Genomic DNA, 14,492 nt, shown 5'->3' on the forward strand with positions numbered 1-14,492 from the left:
AAATAGTTCTGCCAGGCTTAGTAGCTCAGTCACACGTGAAGGTCAGAAGCTGGACTTGGTTGTCAGAGGCTATTTGAGATGTGTGCCATTGGGAGCTTTCAGTAGGTAGTAGGAGCTTATCCCCACAACCACACCAGACTATAATAATCTTAAGGAATTGAAGTGTAGTTATACCACAACAATTGACTATCTAAAAACAACCAGCTATTTGCCTAGATATCCAATTGCTTAGCACCAGCCATTTTGTGATTCGGTTTCTATGAAGAATCAAACATAAAGGAAAATAGGATACTTGTGAGAATTACACACTTGTTGGTCCATTACACCCTGAGACATTTTAGACTGTGCAATGTTAAAGTTCAGGTAATTCTTAGACTACCCCTCCCTCCTCAACTTTCTGACTCAGAGACAAAAGTGCTATCACGGAACCATAGCTAACATGTTCAGAGGTGCATGCACTTGTCAGAGGTAGAAAGTCTGGAGGCTGAAAATAAGAGAAGGATTACCTTTTACCAGTATTAATTCTTCCGACAGTATATGCTATCAAATTGTACAAAACGGTATCTGATATACAGTATACCAGCAGTAGTCAAGCCTTGGGCATAGAGAGCTTGTCAGGTGTATAAGTTATGTGCTGCGATAGATTAGACCCCTTGAGAATGAATGAGCAATATCCATGTCCTGGGCAGACTCCACTTCCCAGCTGTGTGAGTATTATTCAAGTCTTGGATAACTTTGGGATTTTGTGCGATTGTTGTTTGGTGTTTGACTGTTACACCTCATTTTAAAACCATAAACAATTAATGTCAAGAAAGATGGTTGATATCTTGAAATATTATTGTGTGTAATGACCCTCAAAGCTAATTACAAGGAAGCTTGTAATTCTGGCCATTAGAAGATTTCCAGGCCCACTTTCTGAATATATACTGGCAGCCAAGAGTCTCATTTGCTCTTAATATGTATTGGATTTTACTGTATGTTGATACCTGGGAAGATTCCCTTCTTGTGCTGTGAATGCACTAAGACAGCTAGCTCCTGACCCATTAGGTATTGGAAATGAGGAATTGAAGACTATTCTGGATTTCTACCTCTTGTTCATTCTGAGAGGTGAGGCAATATTTATGCAAAAAATTCCTACTGGAAATAAAGGAGATAGATTTGTTGCAAATGTATTTTATCTAAATTTAATTAGGAGCCACTGGAGATGAAAGAAGAAATCTCATTTATAACATCCCATTCAATATTCTCAGAGTGTTGCATGCATTTACTACTGATTCTTCACAATGAAAAAGAGTGAAGGTTGGAATGATACATTCTCTGATCTGATATGCAAATTATTGAGATTTGGGATTTGGTCCTCATACTGAATGGGTCTTTCTGGGCATCAATAAAGATGCTTCAGTCTGTGAGGGAATTGGAACCTCGCCCACGATTCCTGCACTGGTTGTTGTTTGGTAATCCTGCACTGTTGTAGGTGTTGAATGAGAATAGAACTGTATTCTACTGTACTGCTGCTACCCCATGATAAGACTCCCAGCTGCCATTCAGTGTTAGGCTCACACATAAAGATACCAACTGAACAATAACAGCAACTTCCGGAGAGAGACAGGCAGAAAATTTTAAAAGATTATCAGCAGTATCTATATCTTTACTTTTGGCTAGTTCAATGTTGGCATATCTTTGTCACCTCGCTTTTTTATTGAGAGAAATGGTTAACTTTCCTAATTTGGGAATTAATAAACAGCAGAAATAATCAAAGGGAAATTTTGGGTTAGAAAGGCAATTAGTTTTAAGTTATAAGAGATGATAAATTTCACATTTCAATTTTAAACTCTCATGAACCTTACTTATTCCAGGCCTTTCAAGTCTTGTCTCAATGTTAGACTGAGATTCTAGATCTGGACAGGACAATCTTTTTATCATGTGTTGTTGTAACTTTATTCCCTTTTCTTTTTGGATGAGTCTGTGTTCACTTGCAGGGTTATGTATTGTGGCAAATTAATGCAATTAATTTAATATTTCCATCCTCAGAGTCCGTGCTATGATGCATCCTGGTCAGTTTGAATACTTTGTATTTCACACATCATGCAACTAATATTGGACAATCATTGTTTCTCAGCCAAGTCCAACCTGGAGGAAACGTGCTAAGGACTCGCAGAAACATTAAGCTCCCACCCCAGCCCTTCCACATGCTCACTCCTCACCCTTCCCATTCTACCTGGTATGCAGAATGAAGGTAGCCAAGTGTCTATATTGAACTTCCTCCCAGGTTGCTTCCAGACTTCTCTGACAGGTTTCCTCTACAACAGTTCGAATGAGTTGCAAAGTAGTAGTTCTCTGTCGAAGAAAAGTGAAAGTATTGAAAGTAAAATGTCTCCTTATAACTATACTCTGACCAATCTCCTTCTCTCATGTCTTTCTCCGTATGCCTTCACTGGCAATCATTCCTTGCTGATAACATTCCCTTGGAGTGAACACAGACAAAAGGAATGCTGGGTATTATGTTTTTCAGTACCTGAATGTCAAGCCATATCTGAAACTTAAAATAGCACACAGAGCTTTCAATATGGTTCTATTTTTTTTTAGAGAGACAGTGAAGTTTGATTATTAGTGAATTAGGAGTAGGTGTCCTCTATCTGCTCTCAATAGAAATTGAAAACCAATCAGGATTGGTATTTTAAAACCGCAAACACAAGGAAATCTGCAGATGCTGGAATTCCAAGCAACACACATAAAAGTTGCTGGTGAACGCAGCAGGCCAGGCAGCATCTATTGGAAGAGGTACAGTTGACGTTTCGGGCCAAGACCCTGCATCAGGACTAACTGAAAGAAGAGCCCTCTTACTAGCTCTTCTTTCAGTTAGTCCTGACGAAGGGTCTCGGCCCAAAACGTCAACCGTACCTCTTCCAATAGATCCTGCCTGGCCTGCTGCGTTCACCAGCAACTTTTATGTGTGAGGATTGGTGTTTTCCTTTCTTTAACTGAGGCCAACTCTTGTATCCCAGTAACACAGCCAAAAGAACAGTATCACCAACTGTGTCTAGATCCTCCTGATTTGTGTGATTTAAGTACTACTGCAGTAACTATGCTAAATCTATTAGAATCCTCCACAGTTAGTTCACATTACAACATATTTAATTCCTGGAATGTAGTTGACTCAGACAGTGACAGTAACCCACTATGTTGTTCTGGCTCTCATTGTTTGAAAAATTATTCAGTTCGTTCTACTTTCCTGCTGTTTCCCCCTTTTCTTACAAATTTATATTAGTTTTTAGCACACGTCCAGTTATCTTCTGAGAGTTGCCAGTGTTTCTACTTTGATCACACTTTCTGAAGAAGAAGCGTTGCATTTGATTTATTGATGGCCCTCACCAAGTAGTAACATTGAAATTTAAGAATAAGAACTGTAATGTCCAAGATCTGACCTGTAAAATGAACCTTCCAAGCATGAAACAAAGTGAGATTGGGGCAAAGCAATGTAATGTCATAATAAGGTACTGCCCAAATCAGTCTTTACTATTTAAAGTGAGAAATTTGATTTCTATTTATGAAAAAGAATTTGATTGAAATAACTTGTTCTGCTCTCTCATTGTAACTATTTAAAGGTTGCATGGGACCTTTGATCATCACTTTAATTTAAACCAATGTTTCATACTAAATTGTTATGGCCAGCTCAGTCTTGCCTTTGATAATAACAACTTTGGGCTTTATTTTTCCACTGTGTATAATACTTAGATCGTTCATTCACTGCCTCACCAACCCAAGTACCACTGACTATTTTGTTCAATGAGTTGGTATTTAGTATATCAAGCTCCCCTACCATACAGCTGTACCAAGAATGATTTTTGCTTTCACCTTCAATCTGTACAATACCTTTTGCTCCTATGGAGACTGTCCAATGGGTCCCTGCAGTGGTAAATTAGAGGGTGGAAAATCTGCCTGTTTTTTTTCCAATCGGATCACTGACATCTGCTCAACAGAAAGTGTGATCACCAATCAAAGTACAATTGACGATGCCCTCCATAATCAAACTGCCGCTGAAGAGCACAAGCAAAGGGTCAAATATGAAGAATGATCACTCAGCTGAGGTAATGGAATGCTGCTAATTTTATGAAACTGAATCACAGCACAGCTGCCGAGTCAAGGTGAAAATTAGTCCCCTAAATTATGGCATTTGAACTGCAATGCAGTATCAAACCTTTTAATACATAAACATAAAAATATCAGTTAATTTCAGTTGACACTATCACAGTTATGTGAAATGAGGCTCTACACCTGTACACAGTTCCTGATATACATAATCCTCCGCTCAGCAATTTTAATGACTTACTTTTCCCTCTGCATCGCAAATCTGATTCGTATGGTATAGTCATAGTCATACTTTATTGATCCCGGGGGAAATTGGTTTTCATTACAGTTGCACCATAAATAATAAATAGTAATAGAACCATAAATAGTTAAATAGTAATATGTAAATTATGCCAGTAAATTATGAAATAAATCCAGGACCAGCCTATTGGCACAGGGTGTCTGACCCTCCAAGGGAGGAGTTGTAAAGTTTGATGGCCACAGGCAGGAATGACTTCCTATGACGCTCTGTGCTGCATCTCGGTGGAATGAGTCTCTGGCTGAATGTACTCCTGTGCCCACCCAGTACATTATTTAGTGGATGGGAGACATTGACCCAGATGTCATGCAACTTAGACAGCATCCTCTTTTCAGACACCACTGTGAGAGAGTCCAGTTCCATCTCCACAACATCACTGGCCTTACGAATGAGTTTGTTGATTCTGTTGGTGTCTGCTACCCTCAGCCTGCTGCCCCAGCACACAACAGCAAACATGATAGCATTGGCCACCACAGACTCATAGAACATCCTCAGCATCGTCCAGCAGATGTTAAAGGACCTCAGTCTCCTCAGGAAATAGAGATGGCTCTGACCCTTCTTGTAGACAGCCTCAGTGTTCTTTGACCAGTCCAGTTTATTGTCAGTTCGTATCCCCAGGTATTTGTAATCCTCCACCATGTCCGCACTGACCCCCTGGATGGAAACAGGGGTCACCGGTACCTTAGCTCTCCTCAGGTCTACCACCAGCTCCTTAGTCTTTTTCACGTTAAGCTGCAGATAATTCTGCTCACACCATGTGACAAAGTTTCCTACCGTAGCCCTGTACTCAGCCTCATCTCCCTTGCTGATGCATCCAACTATGGCAGAGTCATCAGAAAACTTCTGAAGATGACAAGGCTCTGTGCAGTAGTTGAAGTCCGAGGTGTAAATGGTGAAGAGAAAGGGAGACAAGACAGTCCGCTGTGGAGCCCCAGTGCTGCTGATCACTCTGTCGGACACACAGTGTTGCAAGCACATGTACTGTGGTCTGCCAGTCAGGTAATCAAGAATCCATGACACCAGGGGAGCATCCACCTGCATCGCTGTCAGCTTCTCCCCCAGCAGAGCAGGGCGGTTGGTGTTGAACGCACTGGAGAAGTCAAAAAACATGACCCTCACAGTGCTCGCTGGCTTGTCCAGGTGGGCGTAGACATGGTATAATTTGTTAGTACCACAGCTGGTAAGAAACACTGCTTTAAGTTTAATATTTCACTGACATGTTACCACGTAAGTGATGTGTCCAAACAAAGTAATCTCTGACAAACTTAGGGCAACTTTTGTAAAGTGCATAGTGTGTATAAATTAATCTGGTTATTGATTTTAATGCGAAAGAGATATAATTCTGAAATAAACCGTTCAATTTTCACTTAAATGAAAACCAGCATTTTAAGACTAAAGGTAAGAAATTGCTTATAGATTATGGATGGGAGGTGCTAGTGCTAAAACTGTCTTATTTAATACCTGAGGACATTGCTTTGTGTGTTCTCTTCTGGGATAATGGGGATTAAATATCATCCAAATTTGTCCTTTGCAATGTTCTACAAAACTTTCAAGAGCCTTGCTTGCTCCAGAATGGGTTCTTGATGAAAACACAGATTAATAACACTGGGGAAGGGAGGGAGGAGGTTAAATCTTTCTCTCTTTGGCAGTGAAGTAAGGGATTGCCTGTTACTCAACCATTGCCAAAGTCTGCAGGCAGGGACATCGATCATTAATGTGGGACAGATAAATGATCCTGACCACTTTGATTTCAGCCATCACAAAACACAATGGAAATACATCTCATTTGCTTTATTTTCTACCTTGAATTACAGGTGTTGATTAAAAGGAACATTTAATTTTGCATAATGCAGTTGTTTTTAAGCAGTATCAATGGCGTAAAATTTGTTTCGGTGTCAATAAGCTCAGTGGAACTGTAATCTAGTCCCCAGTCCTGCATTAACAGGGTTCCATGTTCCAACCGAATGCTGATTTCTCCTTACATCTGAAGTATTTAGGAGAGATTTAGAATACATTCCTCAACTCTTCAATCCACAGCATGCTGCAGATGGCTTCAGCCTCTGCAGAATTGATTTTCTGGATAGTGCAACCATTTTGGAAAAAAAATGCAATATCCTGACAGTGCAATCAAGTTGGTAGATTGAGATTCACCCAGGGAAATAAAACCAAAATAACAGTGGAAAATGTTGGAAATACTGAGCAAGTTAGGCAGCTTAATTGGAGAAACAAATCTCAGATCAATACACTTAAGGGATGGAAAACAAGAGGGATTAAATGACAGATGTAACATTGTGAGGCTAAAGGTGGCAGTAGGAAATCTTCAACAAATATGTGAGTTATCTAGAGCAGGGGTTCCCAACCTGAGGTCCATGGACCCCTTGCTTGATGGTATTGGTCATTGCCTAAAAAAGGTTGAGAACCCCCGATCTAGAAAAACTTACAGTGACTGCTGGAAGTCAGAACCAAACAATGCTGGAAATTTCATTTTTGCAGTCAGCATTGACCACAGAAGGATGTAATATTCCAAGTCAGAAGATCAGGTGCTGGCTCTCTTCATTCTGACTGCAGCATCCCTGTCCCCAGCCAGTGAAACATAGAAAATAGGTGCAGGAGTAGTCCATTCGGCCCTTCGAGCCTGCACCGCCATTTATTATGATCATGGCTGATCATCCAACTCAGAACCCTGCACTAGCCTTCCTTCCATACCCCCTGATCCCCATAGCCGCAAGGGCCATATCTAACTCCCTCTTAAATATACCCAATGAACTGGCCTCAACTGTTTCCTGTGGCAGAGAATTCCACAGATTCACCACTCTCTGTGTGAAGAAGTTTTTCTTAATTTCGGTCCTAAAAGGCTTCCCCTTTATCCTCAATCTGTGACCCCGCTCTCTGGACTTCCCCAACATCGGGAATAATTTTCCTGCATCTAGCCTGCCCGATCCCTTTAGGATTTTATATGTTTCAATCAGATCCCCCCTCAATCTTCTAAATTCCAACGAGTATAAGCCTAGTTCATCCAGTCTTTCATCATATGAAAGTCCTCCCATCCCAAGAATCAATCTGGTGAACCTTCTTTGTACTCCCTCTATGGCAAGGATGTCTTTCCTCAGATTAGGGGACTAAATCTGCACACAATACTCCAGGTGTGGTCTCACCAAGGCCTTGTACAACTGCAGTAGTACCTCCCTGCTCCTGTACCCGAATCCTCTTGCTATGAATGCCAGCATACCATTCGCCTTTTTCACCGCCTGCTGTACCTGCATGCCCACTTTCAATGACTGGTGTATAATGACACCCAGGTCTCGTTGCACCTCCCCTTTTCCTAATCGGCCACCATTCAGATAATAATCTGTTTTCCTGTTTTTGCCACCAAAGTGGATAACCTCACATTTATCCACATTAAATTGCATCTGCCATGAATTTGTCCACTCACCTAACCTATCCAAGTCATCCTGCATCCTCTTAGCATCCTCCTCACAGCTAACACTGCCGCCCAGCTTCATGTCATCCGCAAACTTGGAGATGCTGCATTTAATTCCCTCATCTAAGTTATTAATATATATTGTAAACAACTGGGGTCCCAGCACTGAGCCTTGCGGTATCCCACTAGTCACTGCCTGCCATTCTGAAAAGGTCCCGTTTATTCCCACTCTTTGCTTCCTGTCTGCCAACCAATTCTCTATCCACATCAATACCTTACCCCCAATACCGTGTGCTTTAAGTTTGCACACTAATCTCCTGTGCGGGACCTTGTCAAAAGCCTTTTGAAAATCCAAATATACCACATCCACTGGTTCTCCCCTATCCACTCTACTAGTTACATCCTCAAAAAATTCTATGAGATTCGTCAGACATGATTTTCCTTTCACAAATCCATGATGACTTTGTCCGATGATTTCACCGCTTTCCAAATGTGCTGTTATCACATCTTTGATAACTGACTCTAGCATTTTCCCCACCACCGATGTCAGACTAACCGGTCTATAATTCCCCGGTTTCTCTCTCCCTCCTTTTTAAAAAGTGGGGTTACATTAGCCACACTCCAATCCTCAGGAACTAGTCCAGAATCTAAAGAGTTTTGAAAAATTATCACTAATGCATCCACTATTTCTTGGGCTACTTCCTTAAGCACTCTGGGATGCAGACCATCTGGCCCTGGGGATTTATCTGCCTTTAATCCCTTCAATTTACCTAACACCACTTCCCTACTAACACGTATTTCCCTCAGTTCCTCCATCTCACTGGACCCTCTGTCCCCTACTATTTCCAGACGATTATTTATGTCCTCCTTAGTGAAGACAAAACCAAAGTAGTTATTCAATTAGTCTGCCATGTCCTTGCTCCCCATAATCAATTCACCTGTTTCTGTCTGTAGGGGGCCTACATTTGTCTTAACCAATCTTTTTCTTTTCACATATCTATAAAAGCTTTTACAGTCAGTTTTTATGTTCCCTGCCTGTTTTCTCTCATAATCTTTTTTCCCCTTCCTAATTAAGCCCTTTGTCCACCTCTGCTGGACTCTGAATTTCTCCCAGTCCTCAGGTGAGCCACTTTTTCTGGCTAATTTGTATGCTTCTTCTTTGGAATTGATATTAATTGGAATTAATTTCCCTTGTCAGCCATGGGTGCGCTACCTTCCTTGATATATTCCTTTGCCAATCTGGGATGAACAATTGTTGTAGTTCATCCATGTGATCTTTAAATGCTTGCCAATGCATATCCACCGCCAACCCTTTAAGTGTCATTTGCCAGTCTATCTTAGCTAATTCACATCTCATACCTTCAAAGTTACTCTTCTTTAAGTTCAGAAACTTTGTTTCTGAATTAACTATGTCACTCTCCATCTTAATAAAGAATTCCACCATATTATGGTCACTATTACCCAAGGGGCCTCTCATGACAAGATTGCTAATTAACCCTTCCTCATTGCTCAATACCCAGTCTAGAATAGCTTGCTGTCTACTTGGTTCCTCGACATGTTGGTTCAAAAAACCATCCCGCATACATTCCAAGAAATCCTCTTCCCCAGCACCCTTACCAATTTGGTTCACCCAATCTATATGTAGATTGAAGTCACCCATTATAACTGCTGTTCCTTTATTGCACACATTTCTAATTTCCTGTTTAATACCATCCCCAACCTCACTACTACTGTTAGGTGGCCTGTACACAAATCCCACCAGCGTGTTCTGCCCCTTAGTGTTATGCAGTTCTACCCATATCGATTCCACATCCTCCCGGCTAATATCCTTCCTTTCTATTGCATTAATCTCCTCTCTAACCAGCAATGCTACCCCACCTCCTTTTCTTTCATGTCTATCCCTCCTGAATATTGAATATCCCTGAATGTTGAGCTCCCATCCCTGGTCACCCTGGAGCCATATCTCTGTGATTCCAACTATGTCATATTCATTAATAACAATCTGCACTTTTAATTCATCCACCTTGTTACGAATGCTCCTTGCATTGACACACAAAGCCTTCAGACTCGCTTTTACAACTCTCTTAGCCCTTATACAATTATGTTGAAAAGTGGCCCTTTTTGAGTTTTGCCCTGGATTTGCCGGCCTGCCACTTTTACTTTTCACCTTACTACTTTTTGCTTCTACCCTCATTTTACACCCCTCTGTCTCTCTGCACTTGTTCCCATCCCCCTGTTGTGAACTAACCTCCTCTCTCCTGGTCTCTTTAATTTGATTCCCACCCTCCAACCATTCTAGTTTAAAGTCACCTCAGTAGCCCTCGCAAATCTCCCCACCAGCTTAATGTAAGCTCATTGAACCCGATATACATCAGCATTTACTAATTTCTCACCACTTAAAATGATCTTGTTGGCTATTGGAGGCAATTGCATTCAGAACAGGTGAAATTCAGCTGCCTGAAGCACAGTGAGCTCCACATTTGAGCATTGTAAGGAAAAGATCTGCCCCAACAAAAGTTAATGTATATCCCTCATTTATTTGTTCATTCACAATTTCTGTTCATGTATTTTAATTTATTTTAAAAGTTTTTATCAATTGCATCAAAAAACTATTAAAAATCTGTCTCTGTTCTTATACCTATCAAAATGTGACCCTAGCTTTGCCAGCCCTCGGGGTACTTTGAAGGCAGATTCTCCCCATTCAGGCCAGTAAGCCTCGAGCTACATCACTAGTGGAGGTTCAGTGAGAATTCAGGCCCCAAATTGGGTAACTCAGCAAGCGGGGCCATAGGGAGCAATTTTGGGCGGGAACACCAGATCAACAGGAATCTTCACATTTCTTTCACTGTTCATTCTACCCTATAGTTTTAGAAATAGTTCTCCCATTTCCAGTATAAATTTGAGCCATTGTTCAAAGTAGATGAGTTCAAATTCTGCATTTCAGGAATTCAAACATGTAACTCATTAAATGTGAAATAGAAAGTTACTATCAATAGGGGAAAGTTGTCCTCCTTAATTACTCTGACTTATTTATATTTCTAGAGCCACTGATGTGGTTGATTCTTGATTGTCCTCTGAAATGGCCAATCAGACTCCCAAGTTGCAGGCAATTAGGGATGGATAATGAATGCCCACCTATCCAGTAGCATCCACATCCTATAAAATATACGATGACCTTCTTGCCCATTGGCAAAACCTGTTGCTATCATTTTGCATATTCTCCACCACGTTCTCACAGTCTACTTTCCATATATTGTATCTCTGTTTCACATCATATTGTTTTCTTCCTTTTCATCTATTTCATTACTGAGTAGTTGTGGATCAGTACTGATCCCTTGACACCCAATTGATAATAGTTTACTATCCTGAAAGTAACCACGTTTTCTGTCCTTTAGTTAATGATTTATTCATACTAATATGTTGCCCGGTAAGCCCTTATGTGTTTCTCATCAAATTTCATCTGAAAATCCAGATGTATTACATCCACTGGTCTCTCCTTGTTTACCCTGCCAATTATATCAGCAAAAATTTTGTTTAGATTTGTCAGACACTATTCCCTACATTGAACTATGTTGACGCAGCCTTATCATGTTCTATTTTTCTGAGTTTCCAGTTCTATTAGATTATGAGAACACTCAGTCCTCTTTTATTGTCACTTAGAAATGCATACATGCATTAAGAAATGATACAATGTTTCTCCGGAGTGATATCACAGGAAACAGGACAAACCAAAGACTAACACTGATAGAACCACATAATTATAACATATAGTTACAGCAGTGCAAAGCAATACCATAATTTGATGAAGAACAAACCATGGGCACGGTAAATAAAGTCTCAAAAGTCCCCGAGTCGATCGAATCCCAAGTCCCTGATAGCAGGCAGCATAAGGGAGAAACTCCCTGCCATAAACCTCCAGGCACCATCAACTTGCCAATGCCTTGGAAGCAGCCGACCACAGCCGACACTGAGTCCATTCGTCCAAAAACTTCAAGCTTCTGACCAGCCTCTCCGATACAACCTTCCAAGCGCCATCCCCTGCCGAGCGCCTTCGACCTCGCCCCGGCCGCTGAAACGCGCAAAGCCGAGGACTTCGGGGCCTTCTGCTCCGGAGATTCCAGTTACCACACAGTAGCTTTTATCCTTTGTGATGCATTCCAGCATTATGCTGAAGAAAAGATTTTCAACCTATCCTCTCCTTCCTCAAATTATTACATATTCTATTTTACAATTTTCTGTGAATGACTCAGAATCAGAGAAATTTTCAACATTATTAGATGTATACCATCTATGTGGCCATTTCCTGTGGAATTGAGAGGCAGATTCATTGTGACTGCATGGGTTTCTTCTGGGTGAACCAATTTCTTCCCACAGCCTGAAGATGTACTGGTAGGTTGCTGGCCACTGTAAACTACCCAGTAGTGTAGATAATTGGCAAAATAACGAAAGGGGAATTGATAAGAATGTGAGAGAATGTGTTCAAGGCCTACAGGGAAATAAGGAGAATGGAAATGGCTTTCCTCTATTTGGAGCCGGCATGAAACCTTAGGACTTCTGTATTGTAATATGGAAGTAAGTAGGCCCATCAGACCCGGAGCTTTTGTTGCTCTTTAACTGCCCTTCAGTAATTTCTCAAAAGTGAAGGGGCACAAAATTCTTCCTTGTGATTATACTTGTTATTTCTTTTGCAGTGAAGATTGATACAAAATTATTGGAAAGAGCTTCAGCCATCTCTTTATTCCTTGTCATAATTTGTGTACTTATCTCTTTCTAAATTATTTCTCTTCCTCTCTTCCTCTCTTCCTTTTTACATCGTTGTGAATTTCATATATTTTAGATTACATATTTTTGATCTTCCTTTGCTGCTTCCTACAGCTTTCTCTAATCTGTCACTGACTGTTATGGCAATGTTATGAGTCTCTTTAAACTATTGGATAGATAGATACTTTATTAATCCCAAAGGAAATTACAGTATCACAGTAGCATTACAAGTGCACAGATATACAAACATCAGAAGAGAAGTAAGAAAGAATTAAAAAAACCTTTAAGATAAGATGTACAAGATTTACAAGTCAAAGATTACAAGATTTACAAGTTAACACTGATAAAATAGTAGTGTAAAAATACCATAATATTATACAGTGATGGGTGCACATTCACACCATCCAGATAAGAAGTGATAGTAGTATTGCACAGGGTGCCCACAATAGCAGGGTGTAGTAAACAGACCTCTAGTAAACAGAGGTCAATAACATTCTTACAGGAGGGGTCATTGCTTCCCCAGCTATAGATTGATACACTTTTGAGCCATTAGGCTGAGGGTAAGAATGACCTCAGATCGTGCGCTTTGGAGCAGCGCGGTTGTCTTAGTCTATTACTAAAAGTGCTCCTCTATTCCACCATATTACTATTCTTATCCTCTGAATTAGATACAAACAAATCACATCTTTCTTGGATTTTTTTTAGTGGAATGTACCTTCGATAATTTTTTAAATATTTCTGTAACTGCAATTGTTTATCGTGGCAAACTTTATAATCTTAATTTACTAGTATAACTTGACAATATATATAATTGGTTTATTGAAGCTTCAGCTTCTGACTAATGGTGTGTCTCCTGAACTGCAGACAAAATTCGATAATGTTGCAGTCAATTTTCCTTGGAGGATTTCTTACCGTGAAATAACTTGTTAACATTGCCTTATGTCACAAATGAGTTCTACTAGTGTGTTCCCTAGTTGATTCCATTACTTGTTTTGTGTTATCTGAGTAATAAATAAATCTTATTGTTCTAAAGAATTATAAAAAAATAAATCTTACATAACCTTTCTCCAAATTACTATTTACAAATTGATTTTCCCAATTTGAATGAAGATTAAAGTCCTCCATAATTATTACATTACTCTTGTAAGAAGCTTTTCTTATTCCTTGATTAATTCTCTGCCCAATTTCCAATTATATTGCTGCTTCGGGGGCTTATAACTATTCCAACCAATATTCTTTGCCCTTGGGCATCTCTTATCACCATACATATTCATTCCACTTCCTGTTCCTCCGGATCCACTACAATCACCTTTTATGATGACAGCTGTTTAACTACTTCTTTTCTATATTGTATGCCCTTTCTAAACATCACGTGCCCTGGGATATTTAATTCACAAGCTTGGTCAGGAGGCAGAAACCTCTCCAATAGCTATTACATAAAAATTAGTTGTTTAAGTTGTTAGTTAATCTATTTTGTTACAGTTGTCTCAGACTTCCAAACACAATACTCATATATTTGCCCTTTTACCATTTTACCATTTTTCCTTGAATTTTGAAGTGTTGGGCACATGGCCAAGTGGTTAAGGTGTTCATCTAGTTATCTCAAGGTTGCTAGTTTGAGCCTCAGCTGTGGCAGCGTGTTTGTGCCCTTGAGCAAGGCACTTAATCACACATTGCTCTAGTCTGTGCAAGGAGTGGCGCCCCACACAGACTTCCAATCTGCACCTTGTAAGGCATGAAAATGCCCGACGCAGGCCTCTCATGGTCTGAGTCGACATTCCCCGCCCCCTTGAATTTACCTTGTTTTTTGAATCGCTTCTATTATGAAATTCTGACTTTACCAGTTCACTTTCCTTATCGTTATCCAAAATGCTCCTTTATTTCTCCCTATTGTATCTGTTATGTTCTCCCCAGCTAAACCCT

The 14,492-nt window shown here is 40.2% G+C and overlaps 1 protein-coding gene across 3 annotated transcripts in view; it reads left to right on the forward strand.

The window, feature by feature from the left end:
- The window catches only part of cacna1g (calcium channel, voltage-dependent, T type, alpha 1G subunit), a 363,171-nt gene that overhangs the window by 313,078 nt on the left and 35,601 nt on the right, over positions 1 to 14,492 (forward strand). The gene's annotated exons all lie outside the window — the stretch shown is intronic.

The sequence above is a fragment of the Mobula hypostoma genome, chromosome 22 (genome assembly GCF_963921235.1).
Source record: "Mobula hypostoma chromosome 22, sMobHyp1.1, whole genome shotgun sequence".
NCBI classification, from domain to species: Eukaryota; Metazoa; Chordata; class Chondrichthyes; order Myliobatiformes; family Myliobatidae; genus Mobula; species Mobula hypostoma.